Source organism: Amblyomma mixtum, chromosome 1 (assembly GCF_055824585.1).
Source record: "Amblyomma mixtum isolate Tamu chromosome 1, ASM5582458v1, whole genome shotgun sequence".
Lineage (NCBI taxonomy): Eukaryota > Metazoa > Arthropoda > Arachnida > Ixodida > Ixodidae > Amblyomma > Amblyomma mixtum.
This window is the reverse complement of record NC_143012.1, coordinates 133,414,980-133,438,955: the sequence shown is the minus strand read 5'-3', so window position 1 is coordinate 133,438,955 and position 23,976 is coordinate 133,414,980. Positions and strand designations below refer to the sequence as shown.

The following is a 23,976-nucleotide window of genomic DNA, read 5'->3' as shown; positions in this document are numbered from 1 at the left end:
CACAAGGGCACGCTTTTTAAAGCGAAAGCTTTAAAGCACTTTCAGCCTTTGCCGTGGAGCGTTGGTGCCACCATTGATTGACCTTTAGTTGACATCACGCCAAAGAGAACGGCGACCGACTCGCGCCGTCGCAAGCCGCGGCGGTGCCACCACCGGCGCCTAACTACTGCGCTCTCCGCTAGGAGCGCGACAGGTGCTTTGTGACGTCACGCCGAAGAGAAAGGCGACCGACTCACGCCGTCGCAAGCCGCGGCGGTGCAACCACCGGCGCCTAACACCTGCGCTCTCCGCTAGGAGCGCGATTTTGGCGTTATGCTGAAGAGATTAGGCTCGACTCACGTCGCTAGAAAGCAGTAGCTGTGCCAACCACCAGCGGCTTAAGGCCGGTTCACATGCAAGCGACTGAGCGATTGAGCGACGCGTCGCAGCGAAAATTTCCAACTCTTTGAAACCTCGCCGCTCGTCGCAGCGACGACTCAAAACAGGTTTTTCCGCCGCGGCGACAGGATTCGCTAGCATTTTCGCTGTCATGTGAAACAGGCTTTAACATTGCCTTGCGATCTCGCGCCGTCCGCGTGCGACGGCGGTGCACATGAACGGCGGCCTGACTGGACTGGATTGGATTGGATTAGAATAGATTAGATTAGATTACATTGGATTGGATTGGATTGGATTGCATTGGATTGGATTGTATAACAGATGCATCGCCACAAGTCTAACCACAAGCACCACCACCAGCTACACTACCAGCTGATCGCAATTACCGGGCTTAACCAAGCTAAGCCACAGCGAATTTTTTTTTAATTTCTGCCTTTGAGAGATGGTAAATTAATACTATCCCGTTTAATCGCCGAAACATAGTTGATCATAAAGAGAACAAAAAAAGCAGCACATTCCATTGGCGGGACTCGAACCCGTGACCACTTGAGTTTCGGGAAAGGGCCTATTTTCTGTTTTGCTTCTGTACCCTGCAAGCTGCTTGGTGACTTGATATTGCGTCTTTAATATCCACGTATCACCAGCCTTCACGATTCTTTTTGCCTTTCCACCAGTTTTTCTTAAGGAACAAATACATATCTTTCTGAATTATCTTAGGAACTTCGTCACACGTCCATAATCTAATCGAGCTCTTTCGAACAAACCTTTCTACCGCTTGTTCTTTTGTCATCAAATCACGGTCATTCATACACCTCATTATGTGCTGTATGTTCTAAAGTCAGCCAATACGATTAACCACTTACGATCACTCACAGCGCTGTTTATTCCTTCCTTGTGTATTTTCATTACCTTCAGCCTTTCATATAAATCTTCTGTCATTATGCAGTTGTCAACGCTTGAGATGTAAGAGCCAGATTCCGAAGGCATTATGTCGTCACATTTCACTTCCCTATCTACTATAATAAAGTGATTCTGCTAACACATGGTCAAGACTATTTTGCCGGTACAGTCCAGGTACCAGTCTCGTTCTTCTATGCGAGTGTGCATATCCCCCGCCAAAAGAATCTATGCGTTGACCCCCATTAGTTTGATATCTTCTGAAAGACACTCTATCAAAGATTAGTTTCTAGTCTTGCGGTGCTTCCCGTCTGGAAGTTCACTATTCCGAATATCATTTCTCTGCCTGCATCATTAGTTCTAATCCATACGTTCCCCTTACATTGTTCATTTCCTCTTTGTCAAGTTAGCCCATGTCTAAGCAAGATTGCTACTCCCCCGCCTTTTCGTTCACCAGCCTGCGTATTGCGGCCTTCCCAGCTATGGCCTGGAATAAGCGGAGCTTCCTCAAAGTTTCAGAGGTGAATTTCCATTGACTTATAAATTGCTATTCTCTGTTTCTGCCTACTGCTTGATTTTAAGCGACATTGCTGGCGCTTTGCCTTCCGGCATATTGTCAAGTAGCAGTTGGTATTGATAACTTGCACCAAGACGGCAGACAAACGCAAACACCGAGAGGCTCTGAGAAGCTGCAGCAGGCACAGAGAGGCGGCCGCACTGGAACCTCAGCTTGTAAAAAGCCACCAGCGCAGCCCACGAGCTGTGTGCCGAGCAGCCGTCGAGCAGCTATTGCTGCAGACGCGGCATTACCCACTCTCACGTAAAGAGTATCGGTCCGATGTTTTAACAATGAAATGAAACAAAACTGAGTAACGCGCGGCGCTTAGCCACTAAATGTCTCGTGAAAAATAGGGCTTCATCCGCACGACATGAACAATCTCTGCTCTCTGTTGACGGCGAGTAGTCTGGGAAACCTCATCCGGAAGAAGTTCTCAGGTTACGTCGCTTAGCTCACGGAGAACACTGCAGGGGCCAAAGTACTACTTCAGCAATTTTCGACAAAGACCGCAGAATTCAATGGGGGTCCATACCTACACTCTGTTGTCCAGGGCGAACGTCACGAATCAGTGGCTTCGGTTGTAACGCAGCCACAGACTTGGTTGAGCATGCGCACTCTAGCAAGTTGCCGAGTTTCTCTTGCATGAAGGGTTAATTCCATGGCGCCAAAGTCGCGGTCGTGGCCATAATGGGGCAGCATTGCTTCCAGCATTGTGGACACTAGGCGCCGCGTTACATGCAAAACTAATATATGGTAGGATATCGTCCGAAGATCGATGCTCAATGTTGGTGAACATACATGGGCAGCATGTCGACGAAAGTTTTGTTAAGATGTTCTGTCAGGATATTTGTCTGCGGTCGATAGTTGCTCGTTTTCTTATCAGCAGTGCCACACAGTCGCATGAGTGATTCCAACAGGTTGGCAGTGAAAGCGGCAGCTCTACCTGTGTTAATAAGTGCCGGGGTGCCATGCCTCAGGACGATGTGTTCCACGAAAAATTACGCACCCTCGGCTGCTGTGCCGCACTGGAGGACGCTGGTTTCGGCGTAGCGACTAAGTTAATCAGCGGCGACGGTAATCTACCGGTTTCCCGAAGATGAAGTTGGGAAAGGGCTGACAAGGTACACGCAATGTTGCTCAAACGGTACTCTGGGCACTTGTACGGATGTAAAAGTCCGGCTGGCTTGAAAGGAGTTCTTTTCCGTCGTTGACAACTGCGGCGCATGCGCACGCAGTGTCGCTCAGCCGACGTAAGCTTAGGACAGTAGTAGCCCTTTTGGATCCGAGCCGGGGTGCGGGCGTAGCCGAGGTGACCGGCGGTGGGCTCGTCGTGACACGCCTGCAAGGTTTCCTCACGGAGATTGACTGAAACGACGAGCAGGTAGTCGCTTCCGGTCAGAAAAAGGTTGGCTTTGTACGGCACGTTGCTGCGCAAAGAAAAGGAGGATTGCGTTCTTGCGAAAGGCTGGGGAACCTCCGTGGTGCATGCCTCCAGGAAGTCGATAAGAGGTTTCAGCGCCGGGTCTTCACGTTGCTGATTGAAAAGAGCTGCTGCGATTAGAAGAAAGCCCGCTTCGTCGTCTTCGCGCGTCACATCGACTGGAGATCTGTACAAGCAGACGGCATCATTACGTTGGGGCCCTGATTTGTACACGATGATCGTATCGAACTTCTGAAGACGTAAGCTCCAACGTGCAAGGCGGCATGAGGATAGTGTAATTTTGTCAACCAGCACGGAGAGAGTGTTGCTCGCTTACGAGTTGAAAATGCCGGCCGTACTTGCGAGGTCGAAATTTCTTCACAGCCCATACAACGGCGTGACATATTTTTTTGGTAGTGGAATAATTAGATTCAGCACGAGAGAGACTGTGGCTGGCGTATGCTATAATGCTCGGTGCCGTCCTTCCACTGGACGGGAACAGCACCGAAGCCCACGTTTCTTGCATCTGTGTGGACCAGAGTCTCGGCAAGAGAATCGAAATGACCAAGGACAGGCGTAGTTTGCAAGCGGTGCCGTAATTAATCAAATGCTTGCTGCTGCTGTTCTGCCCATGGGAAATGGACGTCTTCCCTTGTCAAAGCGTCAACGCCACAGCAAATCGGAAAAAGCAGGCAAAGAACTAATAAAAGAGGCGAGATGCGATGTTGGTAATATTACTGACGGGATTCAATAAAGATCAGTACTTGGACCACAATTATTCATTGTCTATATTAATATTATAAATATACCACTTTATCCAGAAAATATTCTATACGCTGATGACTTAACATGTTTTTCTCAGGATCAGTTATCATACTTCTTGACGGACAAGCGAGCAGTTGGTTAGATAAACTTTCGGTCGGCCAACACAAATCAATGAACATAAACACGAAAAGAAAAAAATACGCTTTCTTTCAAACAAAAATGAAGTGCGTTTCAGACATTTTTATACACTTAAGGATGAGCAACTTGAACACATTTCGCGATACAAGTTGCTTGGAGTAGTTTTTAAGAAGCGCTTACACTGGTGTACACATGTAGAAAAATGTAAGTCGATATGGGTAATTAGGCCAGATGCGGATATGTGCGCTAGCATTATATGTTTCGGTGCTGCGCTATTCTCCTAGGTTAAGGTGTTTGTTGGTGTGTGTCCTTTGACGCAAAAGTGAAAGAATGAGATGGCAGCACTTGCCATGACACCTGCCTTGTGCCACTGCGCCCTTGTTCCTCTGATTCCCACCGGCTACACTTTGGCAAGTAAGCCAACCGGTGGTGAGGTGAGCAGTGGCGCAGTGGCACAAGGCAGGTGCCATGGCAAGTGCTGCCATCTGTGGTACTTGGGTTACTTGGGTTGGGTTGCGACCGAAGTTGCTGTTGCCTGTCACAAAACTGGCTTTGGACAAGCAGAGAGACACAGACAGACAAACCGACAAACACACAACGGCTAAATGCAGGTAATGGCCACTATAAGTCTTAGCGCACTAAAATACCATACTGGTGTTCCAAGGACGATTGAAATCTCCTGCAATATAAAACATCTTTTACCACCTTGGTTAAAGAAAAATTATATTACATTTCAGTCCACTCAAGTTTCCACTACTGCGTGCTTGTAGGGGCACAAGTACAAGAGCACATCTAAAGAAACTACATGTATTACAGAAAAAAGTCTTACGCAAATAAGAAATGTACAGCGCACAGTCCACTCTGTACCTGTACTTCATGAACACAGCACCCTTATAATCCCAAATAATAGGTATATGAAATTAGAAATAGTTACGTATTCTGAAATGAAGCAGAACCTATCAATATTACCAGAGAAATATGTCCATAAATGACACATATTGTTACGGGACGGCGGGCCCGCGCAGAGGAAGGCGCACAGGAACGCAGGAGACCCAGATACAACCGGCCGCGGCGATTCTCTCTCGTTCTTTCTGTCTCGCGCTCGCCCCGCGCCTCTTCATTATTCGTATAGCGCAGCGCGCTCCTGGTCAGCGTAGGTCGTATGCCGTAACAATATATAACCTGCGACATACCACATGTAGCAAAGAGAAAACATGTACAAATTATGGAACACCAAAATTATTATATCAGATCCCTTACTTTTTGAACAATCACGATACAGTCTCTGAACATCATTATAAACCATGGTTCAGCCAGATATTCAAAACAAACACTTCCTTCTCTCCACGCAACTTCGGTAAGTTTTTCGGCAGTGCTAAGTATGGGCACGAATTATATGCTGTATATGAACAGTCCTTTATATTATTGTTGTTCTTTTCAGTATTTTCCTATTTCAACACATGTAATTTTTGTAAATGTGTGCATCTTGCTGTATTTATGTTTTCTTAGTTGTGTTAGTGTTGTATAAACAATGTGCTTTCATCATGATGATTGAATATGACTGAGGTCCATAGAGTGCAGATGATACTGTCTGCCACCTAGGCAACAAATTTTGCTTAACTAAAACACTTACACTCTGACTTTTACCCTTGCATTGTACCTCAGTCTCATTTTTCGCTTGTCCGCACCAGCGCATATTCCAGTCCCAAACACGATCACACAGTCTTTTACGGCATCCCGACCGCGTTTCTGTTGTATTGTGGTTCATGTGTTTTCTGTACTTCTTTCAGTTCTTGTTTCGGTTTTGTGGATTGTCTTGGATTCTGTCTTGTGACGTTAGTTCATGTATATATAGGCTGTCTCCGTTCAATGAAGCGTGCTTCGGCGAGCGCGGCCTCGGCCGCTTATCCGTTTTTTCAGCAGCGTCCGCTCCGGCGGACGCAGTTGTTGCTGCGACGCGCGTCTTTTCTTTCCTTTTTATCTTTCCTCTGATCTTTTAACTCTCCTCTATCTGCACGTGGCAGCGGTGGTGGCTTGGCTCGAGCCAGTAGGCAGCCCCGTGCAATTTCCCTTTCATCCTTCTCTGAGTCACAACAACAACAATAAAGTGTCTTGGTCTTGATCTTGGTCATGGAGACGGCGGCACGGACTCGACTCTCATTACTAAGACGGCCAACACCACATTGGCGACGAGGATGGGACAGGCCTAACGGAATAGGGGCATGGCATCCCAGTATCTTGGACTAATGCGATGACATCCGTCATCCATAACATAAGAGTAGCGCAAAACCAGGACGACGGACAAAAGGGGAGAGAACACACACCAACAACACAACTCACGAGGTTTCTCGGAGCAGGGTACCCTAAAGATTTCGTGGGTTCAGTCGCCGAAAGCGTCCTGAAAAAGAGGCTCCGGAAAGAACCTAACACCACACAAGAAACGAGGGGCAAGGTGGCTGTCATTCCTTACGTCCATTGTCTCGCGCACAATCTCAAGAAAATAGGAAAAAAGGCAAACGTTCGCGTGGTGTTTTCAGCTCCAGAGAAGCTCAGTGTGTTATGAAAAAGGTCCGTGCCCTCCGCACATAGCTCCTAAAAGCACCAGTGTACCATCCGCCACAGGAAAAGATTTGCAAGCAATATATTGGGCGATCTGGTAGGTGCCTGAACGGTAGGCTTTGAGAGCGCAATAACAACATGAAGACTTATACCGGCAGCAATTTAGCTTTGCACTGCAAAGATTACAAGTGCGAGTCTTTTTTGGACAAATGCTCAGTCGTTGCTAAGAGTAGAGATAAGCTAACTCGCGAAATTGTGGAAGCTGCACAGATTGCTGCCTTACAAGATAACTGCGTTAGTACTCCGTCCATTTCTTTGTCTACACGAGAGCTGGCCTTCTTGGGTTCAAAACATCCGTGATCTCACATTTTTTATAGCGCCTGTGTTGTTGGTGTGTGTTCTCTCCCCTTTTGTCCGTCGTCCTGGTTTTGCGCTACTATTATGTTATGGATCAATACCGACTTGCCCAAATTTCCACCCTGGCCAGAATCATCCGTCATCTTATGAAGTAATCGTCCTGCCATTGTCTGCTATGTAAGCTGCACGAAGAAGCCCCGTCGACATAATGTCATATATCGAAGGTATTGCACATTTTATTCCAGTTTTCTTCAACTTCGTCGATTAGCGTGGTCGCCGCCAGCGAGGTCGTCGCCTGATGAGCCCCAGCCTGCTGGAATGCTGTTCTGGGCCGAATTAACCGTGAGAAGTCCGTGAGTCAGCACATATTTTCATCCTGTGAAGAATTTCAAGAAGGTAGGCAAGAAATTTTCATGTTGAGCCGTGAGCACATGTGAGTTACCCTACGCCAGGCTTTGTGCGTATTCTCCGTTCATTCTCAAAAGTTTTCAAGCGTAGTATTGAAACAAAGTGCGCTCGCGCGCTGAGTCCCAAATGTGTCCGTTCGTCTCCGTGACTCAAGTACGTTTCATCAAGCTTAATCAAGCCTCGTCGTCGAGGGAAACATGAAAAACGTGGTCCTGCTACAAGAGAGGAAATACGCATGTACTGACTGCCGCGTTCTCCGTCTTCTACACTAGGCAGCGTCTGGAAGTAGTTTAGGTCGCATCGACGACAGCTCGTCACGGAAAAGTTCAATTTTGTCGCTGCAGACAAAGAAATTTAACAGGCACTCACTTAGGAAGGTTGCAGCGCCGGTGGGTACTGACCGCACCGCTGCACGGTGGCTATTGAGTCAGTCAGCTGAGAGGCACTTCCATCTTATATTTCGAATTTTGTCGCCGCAGACAAGGAAGTTTAACAGGCCACGTGCTTTCCGTATTCCAGTATCCAGTATCAGCCACCTTCCAATATCTGTCAAAATGGCTTTATCGTCTTTCACTGGCTTCCGCGCACCGGATCCATTTCTTCAGCATCCGGGTCGTCCACCAGTTCCATTTAATCAACGGATGCAAACTTTTGAACTTTACTTGACTGTATCAGGTGGGTCGGCAGCGACCGCCGAGCTTAAAAAAGCCCTTCTCCTATATAGTCTGGGAAATGAAGGAAGGAGAATTTATTTCGCTCGCGCTGCATCTCAAAGTGAGACGCTATCTCACTCATCGACAGACGCTCGCGCTCGAAGTGAGGCGCTAACCCACTCATCGACAGACGCTCGCGTCGCATCTCAAAGTGAGACGCTAGCCCACTCATCGACAGACGCTCGCTTTGAAAGTGAGACGCAAGACGTCTACAAGTCAACTGTTGACTTACTGCAACAAGAATTCAGTACCCCTTCCAATTTAGTGATGGAACGGAAAAGATTTGAAAACAGGCAGCATTTACCAGGCGAGTCCATTACAGAGTACATAGCTGCTCTGCGTGATTTGCTGCAACTGTGTGATTATGCTTCTCCTGAATAAATGCTGAGGGACCGATTTGTGACAGGAGTCTCTTCCCAAAGGGTTAGAGAGCGACTTTTGCTGGAAGGGTACCGAGTTACGTTCTCCGCAGCGTCTAGCATTGCGTTGCAGTACGAACAGGGGACTCGCGAGGCGCAAGGTTTCTTGGCCCCAGTCCAGCCTATAAGGAAAGCAGCGTCGAATCAACCAGCGTTCTCACAAAGTCCGGCACCCAGGCAATTTTGTGCTCGTTTTTTATCACAAGCGCCGAGCTTTTCTCAGCAATTCCGGCGTTCTCCCAAAGGAATGGAAACATGCAAAGATCATTCTTATCCCCAAGCCAGGTAAGCCCCCAAGCCTCGACAACCTCCGTCCGATCTCACTCACGTCCTGTGTGGGTAAGACCATGGAGCACGTTATATTGGCGCGGCTCTCGACATACATAGAGGATCGTGATCTCTTCCCGCCAAGCATGGTCGGCTTTCGGCCCCATCTATCCACGTGTGATGTTATGCTCCAGCTCAAGCATGAACTTCTGGACCACAAGACTCGAGACACTCAGGTCATCCTGGGCCTCGACGTCGCTAAAGCTTTCGACCACGTTCAACACACTGCTATCCTGTCAAACCTCCAGAATCTGCAGGTGGGCGAAACTCTGTACAACTATATCCGTGCTTTCCTTACGGATCGCACTGCCACGCTCGTTTCCGGTCAACACTTCCTCGAGGATATCTCCCTGGGCAACAAGAGCACGCCGCAGGGCTCCGTCCTGTCTCCGCTGCTTTTCAACATCACTATGATGGGCCTTCCCGCTCGACTCGCCCGCCACGAGGGCCTTCATCATAGCATTTACGCGGATGACGTCACCCTCTGGATGACTGGCGGCAGTGACGGACACATTGAAGAGACTCTCCAGGCTGCGATCAACACAGTTGAAGACTACTTATCGGACAAAGGACTTAAGTGCTCAGCAGCAAAATCTGAGCTCTTCTTTGTGCGTTATCCCGGCACCCGGAAACCCCCCACATCTCCAAATATCCGCCTCACTGTTAACAACCTTCTCGTGCCTACGGTCGACACCATCCGAATTCTTGGCCTCCACCTCCAAGCCAACGGAGCCAACACCAACACAATACAACGCTTGCATCGATACACACAGCAGACAGCCCGTCTCATACGGCGCGTTTCCAACAAGCGGGCAGGCATGAAGGAGGCGAATCTCCTTCGTCTCTTTCAAGCATTTGTAGTAAGTCGTATTGCTTACACTGCTCCATATTTACGTCTCACGCTCACGGAGAAGCACCGCCTGGATTGCCTTATCCGCAGCGGCGTCAAAACAGCCCTTGGTCTTCCTCTCTCTACTCCCAACGACAAGCTCCTCGCCCTTGGTGTCTCCAACACGGTTGACGAGCTCATTGAGGCGGCCCTCCTGGCCCAGCGCCAACGCCTCTCCCTAACTTCCGCAGGCCGCTCTATCCTCGAACGACTTCGCATCGCTCCCTTCCGTCTGCCATCTTCGGTGGTCAATCTCCCACCTGCCATCAGGGCCAACATCAAGACTCTCCCTCTCCCCCGCGACTTGCATCCAACTCATCATCAAGATCGCAGAGAAGCTCGGGCCGCGTCACTCCAGCAGCGATATGCTGGCCGACTTGACGTGCTTTACACAGACGCGGCAGACCATCCTACTCGGACTGCTGCAACAGCGGTTGCCACAGATGAGAACATGACTCTCCATGCCTCCTGCTCCGTACGCACTTCACATATCACTACAGCGGAGGAAGTAGCTATTGCTCTCGCGCTGTCCACTTCTAAAGCTAGAGTAGTCATAAGTGACTCACAGCGCGCCATTCTTAATTTTACTCATGGCCGTATTTCAGTCGAAGCGTTTCGTGTACTCGTATCAAATCCTCCTAAACACCTGACCCTACTGATATGGGCTCCAGCCCACATGGGTCTGAAGGGTAATGAGGGAGCACATGAGCTAGCTCGAGGGCTCACTTTCCGAGCAGCTTATCACCCCGCCCTCAACATGCCCGCCTTGGTCAGGAAGGACACCATAATCACTTCACGTGATCTGCTCCAGCACTATCGTCTTTCTCGCCGACTCTATCCAGGTCCGCACCAAGAACTTACAAAGACAGAGGCCGTCACATGGCGCCAACTCCAGACGGACACTTTCCCCAATCCCAAAAGATTCCATAATATATTTCCTGAACGGTATATGCCGATGTGTAAACACTGCAATATCCCAGCGGACCTCCTTCATATGGTCTGGACTTGTCCACGACAACACATGCCAACACCCACACAACATACCTGGGAGGCTCGTCTACGCAGCTCTACCCTAGACGACCAACGAACGCTCATCGGTCTCGCTCTAGAGGCTGCCAGATTCCAAGGAGTCTTGGCCGACCCCTAGATCTGGGCCTTCGGCCCCTTGACTGTTTTAATAAATGTTTACCAACCAAATCTCAGCAACCACCTGCGTCGCAGGCTGCAGAATATCAACATAGACTGTACAGTCTGCGGTACACGCGTCCAAGTTATCCTCCGCAAAATAATACAACACCGTCGATGTCGCAACAGCCTATGAGGCAACCAAATACCAGGCATCTTAAACCGGAAAATCAGCGTTCAAGGCAGTCGCCTTGTTTTCGTTGCGGACCAAGTCGTCACAGTGCCGCAGCGTCTGATTGCCCAGCTCAAGGCAAGACATGCTTCTTCTGCGGAAAAATTGTTCACTTCGCTTCCATGTGTAGACAGCGCTCAGCTGTACGGGAAATGCAGCAAGAACAGGAAAAAACAAGCCAGCAAGAACAATTTCCTGCAGAAACGATCCAAGTGACAGAACAAGCGAGGATAGGCTTTCCCGCAATGCAGCTCCGCGATCAGCTGATACCGCAGTCGCACAGCCGAAGGCTGGACAAATAAGGTCTCAACCCAGGGTCACAACTTGATCTTACTCATTCTCGCGTTCAGTCATCACAGAGCAATTATCAAGTCTCGGAACTCGAAAAAACAGCGTCCATGTCCAACGGACTTGAGATCACAGAAACAGAGTGAACATTATACAGAAGAATCTTTGGCCAGCAATGTTTATGTTATTGATAATTATCGGAGTTCTGGCATTCATATCCAGTTGCAAGTGGCAGAGGTCACTTTGTCTTTCCTAGTTGATTCTGGGTCTGCTGTTTCCATCATTGATAACAGTACTCTTTCAAGACGCTTTTCAACCTCTCAACTTCTTCAAGCACCTCGTGTAACACTTGTTGATTATTCCAAGCGTTCTATTAATGTGCTAGGATGTTTCACTGCACCAGTCAAGTATCATGACAGAACTGTTCCTATTCTTTCCTATGTTGTCTCTGAGGGTACTACACTTATTGGCTTGGGTGCCATTCGAGCTCTGAATTTATTTATTGTGGGAGAAACTTTGCAGTGTTTTCAGACGGTGGCAAATCGTGTTGAGAAAATTCCCTCCGCATTAGCGTCAGAGTTTCCGAAACTCTTTCAGAAGAAGTGGGACTGGCTAAAGGGTTCCAGCATGAAGTGAAAGTGCGTCCGAATGTGCAACCTGTATTTGCCAAACTACGACGGTTACCACTCGCTATCCGTTCCAAAGTCTCTGAGGAACTCGAATGGTTAGAGAAGACGCAAGATATTATTGAAAGAGTTAAACGCTTCAGAATGAATTTCACCAATCGTGGTTATGCAGAAACCCAATGGAAAAATCCGCTTGTGTATTGACTTGCGTGAAGTCAATAAGGCTGTGGTACCTGACGTGTTCCCACTGCCACATACAGAGGAACTTCTCCATGCACTGATGTTTGATCTCTATTTCCCCACTGTTGTGACTACCGATGCTTCGGATGTAGGACTGGGAGCAGTTCTCCAGCAAGTGGGCCCACACGGACTCCAAACGGTAGCCTTCGCGTCTCTAACCTTGTCACCTACAGAGCGAAAGTATTCAGTGCCTCCACTGGCTCCATGCTGCATCGTGTGTGACCTGCAGCGGTCCCACAACACTGTGCCGCATCCTTTACCCGAGCGTGAGCCCGAACGCCACAAGTGCATTTTTTAATTTGTGCGGCAGTGTCTTGGCCACGATGACTTGCTTGGCTGGATGCCGCCAGAGCAGGAGGAGAGCATCGTGTGCTCGCTGCACTTAGCATCGGGTCCTCTCACACGCCTCTTTCTGGAGAAGAGCCTCAGGCCCGACGCTGCTCCTGCCTTGTACCCAAAGGACATCCTGGGGCATCCTGTGGAAGGACATGTCTTTTGTGAAGTGCGTATGTTGTGAAGTGTCTTTTGTGATGTGATTTTTGAGTCTGAATTTTCTGTTTCGGCGAGGTGCCAAACTGATCAGTGTAGTATGTGGGGCTTAATGTCCCAAAGTGACTTGTTGTGTGTTTGTAAGTATATTTCTTTGTGTGTATAGAGAGAGAGTGTGTTTCCTTGTTTGTGTCATTTTTCAATGTAGCTGCGAATTTTTTTTTTCCCGAGGAGCATGTTTGCTTGTTTGGGTCAATTTTCATCTTTTTCCTAAGGGAATAAGTAGAATAAGTGGAATAAGGGAAATAAGTGTGCTTTCTTGCGTGTTAATTTTCAATGTATTTGTGATTTTTTTCTAGGGGAGAGAGAGTGTGTGTTTTCTTGTTTGTGTGTCAATTTTTATTGTATCTGTGAATCCTTTTTCCCCAAGAAAGGGAGTATGTCTCTGTCATGTGGTGAATGTAGCCACTTTTTCTATGTTGGAGCATGTGCCGGAACATCGGAAAAACAGTATAAAAAGAAATCTGAATCCGCCAAACAAAAATGAACTTGCTCTATCTGCAAAGATGATGGAAAAAATGCCCAAAGCACAGAAGGGAGACCGACAGCTGAAGAGCTTACTGATATCAGGTCTATTCTAGCTGTTATATGCCAAAAGTTGGACGAGTTGTTGCCGCTCAAAGAAACTGTGCCAAGCATCGAACGGTCGGTGCAGCACATGTCGGACAAGTATGACGAAATTTTGACGCGACGCTACTAAATGTTGACGAAATGTTGACGCGTTGAAATGTTGACGCGACGAAATGTTGACGTGACTAGCCGCACAGAAAAAATAATCGAAAGAAATACAGAAAAGGCTATAACACCTTGAACAGAACAATCGCGCTTGTGACGATGCAAATAGAAGACTTGAGGCAGATTTGAACGACTTAGAGTGGAGAAACCGGAAGCTAAATCTAGAAATTCACGGTGTTGGTGTTTCTGAGAATGAAAATTTGCTTCTAAAAGTAAACTTTGTTGCCAGTTTGATTGAGGTTCCTGCACTTGCTGAAACAGACGTCGCCGCTATTCACCGTCTCCCATGCAAACCTCGAAAAATACCAGGTATAATCGTTCGGTATATCAGGGAATCTACCAGAGATCAATGGCTGAATAACCGGTCTAAACTAAAAGAAGAGAAATCTAACCTGTTGATCCAAGAAAACATGTCCATTCAAAGCCGGCAACTGCTTCGAGAGGCTAAGGATTGAGCCAAACAAAACGAGTGCAAGTACGTGTGGCACAGGAACGGAAAAATCTTGCTGCGCAAAGCCGACGGTGACTATTTGGTAGTAGTGCGTCACAGGTCAGATCTTCCAACCTAAGCCAGCTGACTATAGACCGTGTCAAGATTAATTTTTGTTAAAAATGGCTAGTCATAGTCATATTCTCCCGCACGAGTTAAACACCTTTGTGTCAAGTCACCATGCTGTTTCACTGAAATGCCTTCACCTAAACGTTCGCTCGCTGTACAGCAAAGAAACCGACATAAATGACTTGATCACTGGATTTAATTTATTGTTTGATGCAGTCATGCTTAGTGAAATTTGGTGCAGGGATGACCGCGAGCTGCCCAATTTTCTTTCCTACCGGTCGTACAGTGTGAATCAAACAAATCGTCGGGGCGGTGGTGTAATGCTGTTGTTAAGAGAACATGTGAACTGCGAGTTGCTTTCCGACTTTTGTATCTGCTGTAATGATTTTGAAATTATAACAGCTTTCGTGAATGACTATACGTTTTCTGTTTGCTACAGACCACCACATGGAAAGCTTTTTAGCTTCTTTCCTTTTTATGAGCAGCTGTTGTCATTTACTTCGGAAACTGGCAATTACTTGGTCTCTGCCGGGGATTTCAGTATTGACATGTTGACCATCTCTGCACCACAAAAGGCCGTGCTAACCATTTTAACCTCAAACGGATATGAAAATGTCATCCGTGCGCCAACTAGGATCACAACCGAAAGCGAAACACTGCTTGATCTGTTTATCACAAATGCCGATTCTACCTGTTGTGTTCGTGTCTCCTTTGTCTTTGTTGTTTTCGCGCCGTCCGAACTACTTCCAATATTTTTTCTGTTAAGAAAACATAACCTTATAGCAAACAAAAAGCATCAGTACGTTTCCCTTCAGACATTACACAGAGTGGTTTAGATAGTTTCAGAGCTGAGTTACAGCGTTGTGATAAGGGAGTAATTACTCATTGGCATCCACCCGAGCGCAGCCATACGGCTACAAAGGAAAGCTATACAGCTTTGTAGCCGTATGGCTGCGCTCGGGTGGATGCCAATGAGTAATTACTCCCTTATTACAAATCTACTCCACCTTGGGGGATTCCCCTAAGCATTTGACCGGCGTTGTGATGTTAAGGAAATTCTGGAAACGGATAACGTAGAAATCGCGTACAGCAAGCTTATTGATGAGATCTCTCGAATATATAAGCGCCATTTCCTAGAGCAGTAGTTTAGACTGGGTAAAAAAATAAGGAAGCCATGGATATCTTCCGAATTGTTAAAACAAATAAATTGTAAAAATGCACTCTGCCACAAGTTTATTAAGACCAAGGATCCAAACGTATTAAAGGAATATAAATCATTTAGAAACAAACCGAACAGAAAATTAAAAGTGCATAGGAAATTCTATTTTCATGCCGAATTTGACAGCTGCTTGAATAAACCTGGTATTTTATGGTAGAAGCTAAATACCCTCTTGAATCGTCGCAGGTGGTCTCCGCGTGTAGAAAAGCTACTTCTTGGTGGCAAAGAAATATCGGGGAGTGCTCTAGCAAATACGTTTAACGATTATTTTATGGGCTACTCCAATAGTTGCGCATCGACTGATATTTCGACTTTACTGCCTGATAGAAATCAATTTTCACTTTTTTTTCGCCCTTTTACGGAACGTGAGGTACAGTCAGCTTTCTTTTCACTCAAAAATAGCTCAAGTTGCGACGTAGAAGGCATGCAGGTCCGGCCAATCAAATATGTGCTCGATATTCTTTCTCCATATCTCACTTGCATCTTAAATATGCCTTTGGCGAGCGCTATCTTTCCGAGGAGTATGCAGATTGCAAGAGTTTCGGTCCTGTTTAAGAAAGGTGACGTAAACGATATAAAAAATTACAGGCCTATTTCTATTTTACCGGTGCTATCCAAGGGATCAGAGAAGCTAATACATATGAAAATGTCTAATTTTTTCGATAAGCATAATCTTATTTCATCTGCCCAGTTTGGATTTAGAAAACCCCGATCGACGGAAGTAGCACTACTTGAGCAAAAAGAGTTTATTCTGTCGCAGTTTGACAACAAGAATTTTGTGCTCGGCCTTTACATAGATTTCACTAAAGCATTTGATTGCACCCATCATTCCATATTACTTGAAAAGCTTGAGACTTACGGCGTTCGAGGACACAGTCAAAATCCCAAAGGCTCTGCGCTATACGCAGGCGAGCTGAAAGGAAAGCTCAGCGCACAAAAAGCCTCGATGACCTACATGCATGCCGACGGGCACAACGTCACATTCGACGCTACATGGATAAACTGAGTCGGCAAAAGTGGCGTGACTTTTGTTCTACGCTGGATGTGCGCCAACCAGTAACCAATATTTGGCGGATAGTTAGAGGTATGCGCACGCCACTTTAACAACTCCACCCCTTCGCTGCACTCTCCCTTCACGAACAAAAATCTATAAAAGAAGTCTCAGAAGAATACTGCAGGCTACTGTCGGCACGGTCAGGGCATTCGACACTCTCCGCAGATGGTCAAACAGGCATCCCAAAGGCGGCAGTGCCAGCGTTAGACCTGCCTTTCACAATGGAAGAACTATCCACAGCTATCGCGGAGACAAATAGACACACGTCTCCGGGTTATGATGAGGTGTCCTATGACGCCATTGCAAAGCTACCCCACACCTCCCGTCTTCGACTCTGGAGTATTACAGTTCTTCCTGGATGACTGGTGAGGTCCCCACGGAATGGAAGCTGGCGAAAATTGTGCCTGTTTTGAAGCCCTGTAAGCAGCCAACAAGCTACGCATCATTCCTGCCCATTGCCCTACTGAGCTGCGTAGGTAAGCTCATGGAGCGCATGATCTGCAAACGCATAACTTGGTTCCTAGAAAGTCGAAATGAGTTTCCCCAAGAAATGAACGGGTTCCGTCAAAACAGGTCTGCGACTGACAATATCATCGCCCTCGTCTCATCAGTTGAGGAGTACCTTCATGCTGGGTACATTCCGACAGCCGTTTTCCTAGACATCAAGGCCGCCTTTGACTCTGTCTTTCACCATGCAATTCTCGCAGCCTTTGCCAGTCTTGGCCTTGGAGGAAAGCTATACAAATGGATTGGGCATTACTTAAAAGAACGGCAAATTTTTATGACCACTCCAAACGGTCCAACACGCTTTCACGCAGTGGAGAGGGGCGTACCACAGGGAGTGGTGCTCAGCCCTCTCCTGTTCAATATTGCACTTATACACATAAGAAGAAACCTTCCGCGAGGGGTCCGTATAACAATTTATGCTGATGATATCTGCATCTGGACCGCATCACGTTCGCGCTATATTACCCAGCAACGTCTACAGAGAGCGCTATTGCACGTTTCGATGTACCTGGCTTCCAGAGGTCTTCGTCTCTCGCCAGAAAAGAGTGTTGCAATGGCGTTTACAAGAAAAACGATGACCCGATATCCGCTGCTCCTAGGCGGATGATCGCTACCATAAGTACGATCTCAGCGATTCCTGGGTGTTGTAATCGACTATAATCTGTCATGGACACCTCAGATAAAAAAACTCCGCGAGAGGATCACTGCAGCATCGCAAGTGTTTAGGTTCATGGCGGGAACAAGGTGGGGCAGCAACTGCCGATCAATGCTTCTGCTTGAAAAAGCCTACGTTGAAGTAACCTTGCGCTACTGTCTACCAGTGTTACTGTCTATCAATGTTACTGTCTACCAGTGTTTACTGTCTATATTATCTACATCAAGCAATAAAATGCCTTGGCCTCCCAAAGGGTTCCTCTGCATCAGGAACAGTAGCGGAGGCAGGATATCTCCCACTAGAGGTTATTGCCGCCCAGGAAACTATGCGTACCCATCTCCGCCACGTTCTTCAAGAGAAGAAGCACTTCCTGCACCGTGTCCACCTAACTCACAGCAACTCTATAGCTTTGGCCAGGCAGTGCAGCTTCCGCCCATCCCTACTATTAATCAGCCACAGAAACTACTACCTCTGGCCTTTCCTCCATGGACACTCTCTCCTCTGAAGGTGAAGAAGTTTGTTCCAGGTGTGAATGCAAAGAGCCGCATGCCACAGGCAGCGCTTCTGCAAACTACTCTCGCCTACTTAACGGAGGAATATAGGCAGTACACCCATATCTTCACCGATGATTCAACTACTAAAGAAACCTCTTCATGTGGCCTTTATGTGCCCTCAACAGGCCATGCCCTTTTTTACCGGCTGCAGCGGAGGACATCCTCTACAACAGCTGAGCTCCACGGCATTAAGGAAGATGTTTCTTGCGTCCTGCGCCGAACCGCCGGCCGTTGGGTTATCTTCACCGATTCAAAGGCATCTCTGCAGATCCTGGCCAACCTGCTCAAGAAAACGAATCACCAGCCAGTTTCCCTGGACATCGGATATCTACATCATTTAGCTATTGCCGCAGGCCACTGCATAACATTTCAGTGGGTACCTGCTCACTGTGGCATTCAGGCTAATGAAAAAGCAGATGAAGCGGCCCGTAAGGGCCATCAACATCGGAGATAGATTCGAGCTTTTTCCCCAAATCTGATGCGTCCCAAATGGCTAAAAGTTTTGCTTCCGAAGAAAAGTATCGGCTTTGGAGTTTTTCGACACATCGGTACCAATTTCTTCACTCAATCGACCCACATCTTAGATCAAGACTCTCACCCAGATTTCCTCGACATCTGGAAACACTTTATCATCGACTTCCTCTGAATGCTGCATATACAAACGGCTTACGATACCGTTTTAGACAAATGAACAGTCCGCACTGTGACAACTGTGCCTCGATAGAAACTGTTGAACATATATTGCTTGAGTGCCCTGCGTATGCTAACGAGCGTGCGTACTATGAACATTGCATGCAGAAGCTCTGCCCAGTGTCCCTAACAATGGACAAAGCCTGCCTTAGGCAACAGAGACTTGCAATGAACTTTCTATTCACATATTTAAAAGACATTGGACATCTCGATAAGCTTTAAATTCACTTGCACGTTACCTTCATGCATTCTGCATGCAGTGGACTTCGTCAGCCCATTTGACGGACTATGCACTCCATCATTTCATAGGTTACATCAACACTCCCCATTGCCTCGTTAGTACCCATTTCATGGCCGCATTTTATCCTTGTTTTTTTTACCTCTTCCACACTGCTCTCCTTCTGTCTTTATCTCCCAAATTCCCCTCCCTACGCAGAGTAGCATGCCAGCGATTTTTAAACGCCGGCTAAATTCTCTGCTCTTCATTACAGAGTCTCTCTCTCTCTCGTACCTAGATCATCGCCATCAATATGTACAAATAGAGAACTGCCGTTCAGATTTGAAACAAATCAACAGAGGTGTTCCTCGTGGCAGTATTCTTGGCCCGTTCCTTTTTATAGTCTATATAAATGACTTAGTTCATATCTACAGAGATGCAAAACACATTTTATACGCTGATGACGCTAGTATATTTTTTTCATCACCTGAACCTAGTAGCCTTCAGAATAAAGCCAACTGTGCTCTAAGATCCCTTCATAAATGGTCCGCAGCAAAGTCTACAAATTAATACAAAAAAGACAGAAGGCGTAATTTTCAGGCCCAAATTGAAGCAAATAAATAGCAGTCTAATCGCCCTAAATTTACAAGAACGAAAAAATTGAAATAGATAGTAGTGTTAAAATACTTGGAGTTATCTTCACACCGAATATGCTTTGGGATGCGCACATTGAATCTGTTTCAGGGAAGCTATCTCGTGTTGTTGGTATGATGGCGTGACACAGAGCTATATTACCTTTCACTATAAAGCTTCTTATTTACAATGTTCTCTTTTTTTCTTCCTTGTATTATTGTGCATCAGTATGGGGTACCACGACACGTACAAATCTTGAAAGAATACATATACTGCAAAAAAAAATTGTTCGAGCACTTTTTAATGTACCGTATCATTCCCATACTTCAGAGCTATTTTCGAAAGCAAACATAATACGCGCGTTTAATCTTTATAACTATAAGTTAAGTCTGGCTTTCAAACGGGAAGTGAAAGAAAATCTCAAGTTTTTTCATGAATTATCAGATCTCGATAAAAATACACATTCCTACACCACCCGTTACACAGAACTGAGGAAGGTGGTCACTGTGCGGGCAAATTATACCAGGTAAAAAGTGTCATACACACTGCCAACCCTTTTAAATTCATTCCACAAATCAGGTATAGATTTACATACAATTTCTGTACAAACCCTACGCAAACATTTCATTAAGAATCTTTGCTTACAATAACAACTAAAAGTGTTATCTTGCCTTTTGTTATTTACCTCTTGTGACTATCAGGTGTGCGTGCATTAATTTTGAATATTGTGCTTTCTGCGAGTTTTTTTTTTTGTTCTATCGCTGCCTCCTTTGTAGGGAGGCTGCGGGCTTCAGTTAAGTCGCTTGTTGTCAAGCGGCTTTTATCCGCAGTCTCCCCCATCACTGATGGAAATAAACAAGTTATTATTATTATTATTATTATTGGCATTGTCGTATTGATAGTATACTAAAAAACATGTTGAAGAGCATTGTGTACAATTGTCACATGCCATCCGGCACGGACGTCTTTCAGTTCCTAGGTCTTCCGTCATTTCATTCTCTTTTTGTGCAGACAGTTGTTCAGCGGCATTTTTGGAATTCAGACTTTTTAATTATTAATACTCCTAAACGGAAATTAAGGAAAACAATTCGTTATTATGTACCGCGCAGTGTAACTAGATACGGAAAAGCAAGGCGCTGTGCTTATGTACCTGAAATCTTTAATGAATTACCGGATGAAATTTTTGCTGTAACTTCTATGCGTGACCTGAAGATGCATCTGAAAGCCCTGTGTTGATCTTGGTATTCTTCTGTTAGTGAAGTTATGCTCAAAATGTTCGTTATTTCATTTATTTTGATTTTTATTTTGACGTATACTCTTGGTTTATAGTTGAATTTCTGAATACTTGTGCTGTTAACCTGTGTTTTCCAATTTTTGTTTTTTTTTTGCTCTCGTTTGGGTGTAACGAGAAGCGTTACTGTATCTATTGCCTTTTTTGTAGTCCTGGCCGTAACTGCCGGGCCCAGTCACTCAAGCCTCTTGTTCGCTTTGACGGGCCTGAACCTTATTGTATTAGCTACAAAGTGGCAATAAACATTATTATTATTATTATTATTATTATTATTATTATTATTATTATTATTATTATTATTATTATTATTATTATTATTATTATTATTATTATGTTGTATTGTGGTTCATATGTTTTCTGTACTTCTTTCAGTTCTTGTTTAGGTTTTGTGGATTGTCTTGGATTCTGTCTTGTTAGAGCTAAACAAAGTTGCGCGAAGAAGACGGGACAAAAGACGGGAAAGACGGGATAAGCGCTTTGTCCCGAAGAAGACGGGACAAAGCGCTTCTGCGCTTTCTGTGTGTGTATTCGTGCCTTCTTTTGTCCCGTCTTCGCGCAGTTTTGTTTCGCTGTAACCATGAACCGACTAGCCCAACATCATGTCTTACTTCTGTCTTGTGACGTCATTTCATGTATATATAGGCTGTCTCCGTTCAATAATTCAGCAGAGTAGAAATTCACGCCTGTTGGTAGTTCATGATGAGACAGTTAGAGCGCAAAAAAACAAAGACAAAGTGGAAACGTGGACGGGACAAGCGCTAACTTTCAGCAACTGCTTTATTGAAGTCCGGGAAGGGAGCCTAGCGGGGCCGCCGCGCATGCGCTAAACCTCTTGTCTCCCAAACTTGCTGTTGTTAAACCCTGGGGCGAGTGTGCAGAAGGTGGTGAAGGCATACATGGTTCAAAATAGTTAAGATTATACACATTATGATAACAAAAATCGATTTTCTTTTGGAGTCATGTGTACTGAGGGCGTGCTGATGCGTAGATCGTTCTGAGCGATCTTAGCGGCTTCAAACAGCTCACGTTCGAGCCTACCTTGATGCCTCCCGATTACCGAGGTGCTTTTCAGCAGCGGTAGACATTTGTAGTCCTTACAATGGGGTGGGAGGTTCGAGCCGTAGCCTTTATCTAGTGAATTGGCGTGCTCCCTCAATCTGTCGTTTAAACGTCGACCTGTCTGACCGATATAGACTTGACCACAGCTCAGGGGGATATGATAAATAACGCCTTATCTTTCTTCGTGCTTCTTATTGCACCCAGGATTCTTTTGACGCTCACCAGTCACCATGGGACATAACTTAGATAGCTTGCATGGCACCTTGAAGATTACTAGCCATTTCCAGGACTCCGGCTTGTCACTCCTCTTATCTGACAAGGAGGGCGGCTTTACTGTCATGCCGCAAGGCTTATATGAGGAAAAGGCCACGCAGGCTGTAAGCAAGAATATCAAGCCAGCAGGTATACGGCCAGGAAGAGCGAAATCAAAAGCACTCTCTCTGCTTGAGGAGCTCAACCTTGATTCACCAAACGTGTTCGTGCCACCAAGGTTGATGTCCTGAAACTATTTTTCGCTGCCAAGACACACAAACCGCTTTGTCCTTTTAGGGCAATCGTGTCCGAAAGGGGCAGCTGGAAGGAACACGTCAGCAGGTTCCTCTTGCGACACCTGAATAGCCTTAATGTGGACGATCCCTACAAGATTGCGAGTGCAGACCGTTTGGTTGAACAGCTCAAGGAAGGTCTTCCCGGAGCGAACTGCGCCTTTTCAGTGGATGTGGAGGACCTCCTCTACTCTGTACCTCGCGGGGAACTCTTGACAGCCGTCAGTGAAGTTATTGATAGGACTGGCACCGTGGCTTTCCAGAACTCCTGTGGCATTACAGCGGAAGCCTTTTTGGAACTGCTGGACTGTTACTTAAGTTGTACTTTGGTGAGGTACCGAGATGTTTGTTTTTTTTTTTGCAGAAGGACGGCATATGCATTGGTTCTCGTATTGCACCTGTATTATGTGAAATTTATCTAGCTAAATTAGATTCCTTGATTCTAGACAATCTTAAGGACCTACCTGCTGTAAAAGTTTGTAGATACGTTGATGACTTTCTTGTTCTTATTCACGTGAAGCCGGGGGACACTTTACACCTCTTGGCTACCTCGATTTTAGATGCTTTTAACAGGTGCTCGACAAGCCTATAATTTACCTTTGAACTACCTCAATCGGAGTCGTTACAGTTTTTAGACATTCGCTTGTTTTTTAATGACCCTGGACATGTGCGCTGGGCGTACACGCCACGTTCTAAAAAGGCATTGCTTCCTTTTGACTCAGCTCACTCCATGTTAGTCAAAAGAGGGATAGGTACATCATGTCTTCGTGCAGCGCTCTTGAAGTCTTGTCACCATAAAACAAAAGAAAGTTTCCACACCCAAGTGGAGCGTTTAGGTAGTTCTGGCTACCCCGCCGAAATTATCGTAGCTGTGGCGGAAACGCTGATACAGAAGATGAAAACACCCTTGCAAAGGCGCACGAAGGAACAAATGAGCAAAAGCTTCGCTGTCATGCCTTACGTGCACCGCGTGTCGCATAATCTGAAGAGAATTGCGGCTAAATTCCAGGTTAATGTTATCTTCAAGGCGCCATGCAAGCTATCCAGGTTATGTCCCATGGTGACTGGTGAGCGTCAAAAGAATCCTGGGTGCAATAAGAAGCACGAAGAAAAATTTGTTCCCTGTAAAAAAGGCTTTATCATATCCCTCTGAGCTGCGGTCAAGTATATATCGGTCAGACAGGTCGATGTTTAAACGACAGATTGAGGGAGCACCCCAATTCACTAGATAAACGCTACGGCTCGAACCTCCCACCCCATTGTAAGGACTGCAAATGTCTATCGCTGCTGAAAAGCACCTCGGTAATCGGGAGGCATCAAGGTAGGCTCGAACGTGAGCTGTTTGAAGCCGCTAAGATCGCTCAGAACG

At 46.2% G+C, this 23,976-nt stretch overlaps 1 protein-coding gene across 1 annotated transcript in view; it reads right to left on the bottom strand.

Annotated features, from left to right (window-relative positions):
* Positions 1-23,976, bottom strand: part of LOC149367641 (uncharacterized) — a 203,387-nt gene that overhangs the window by 78,130 nt on the left and 101,281 nt on the right. The window lies entirely within an intron of this gene.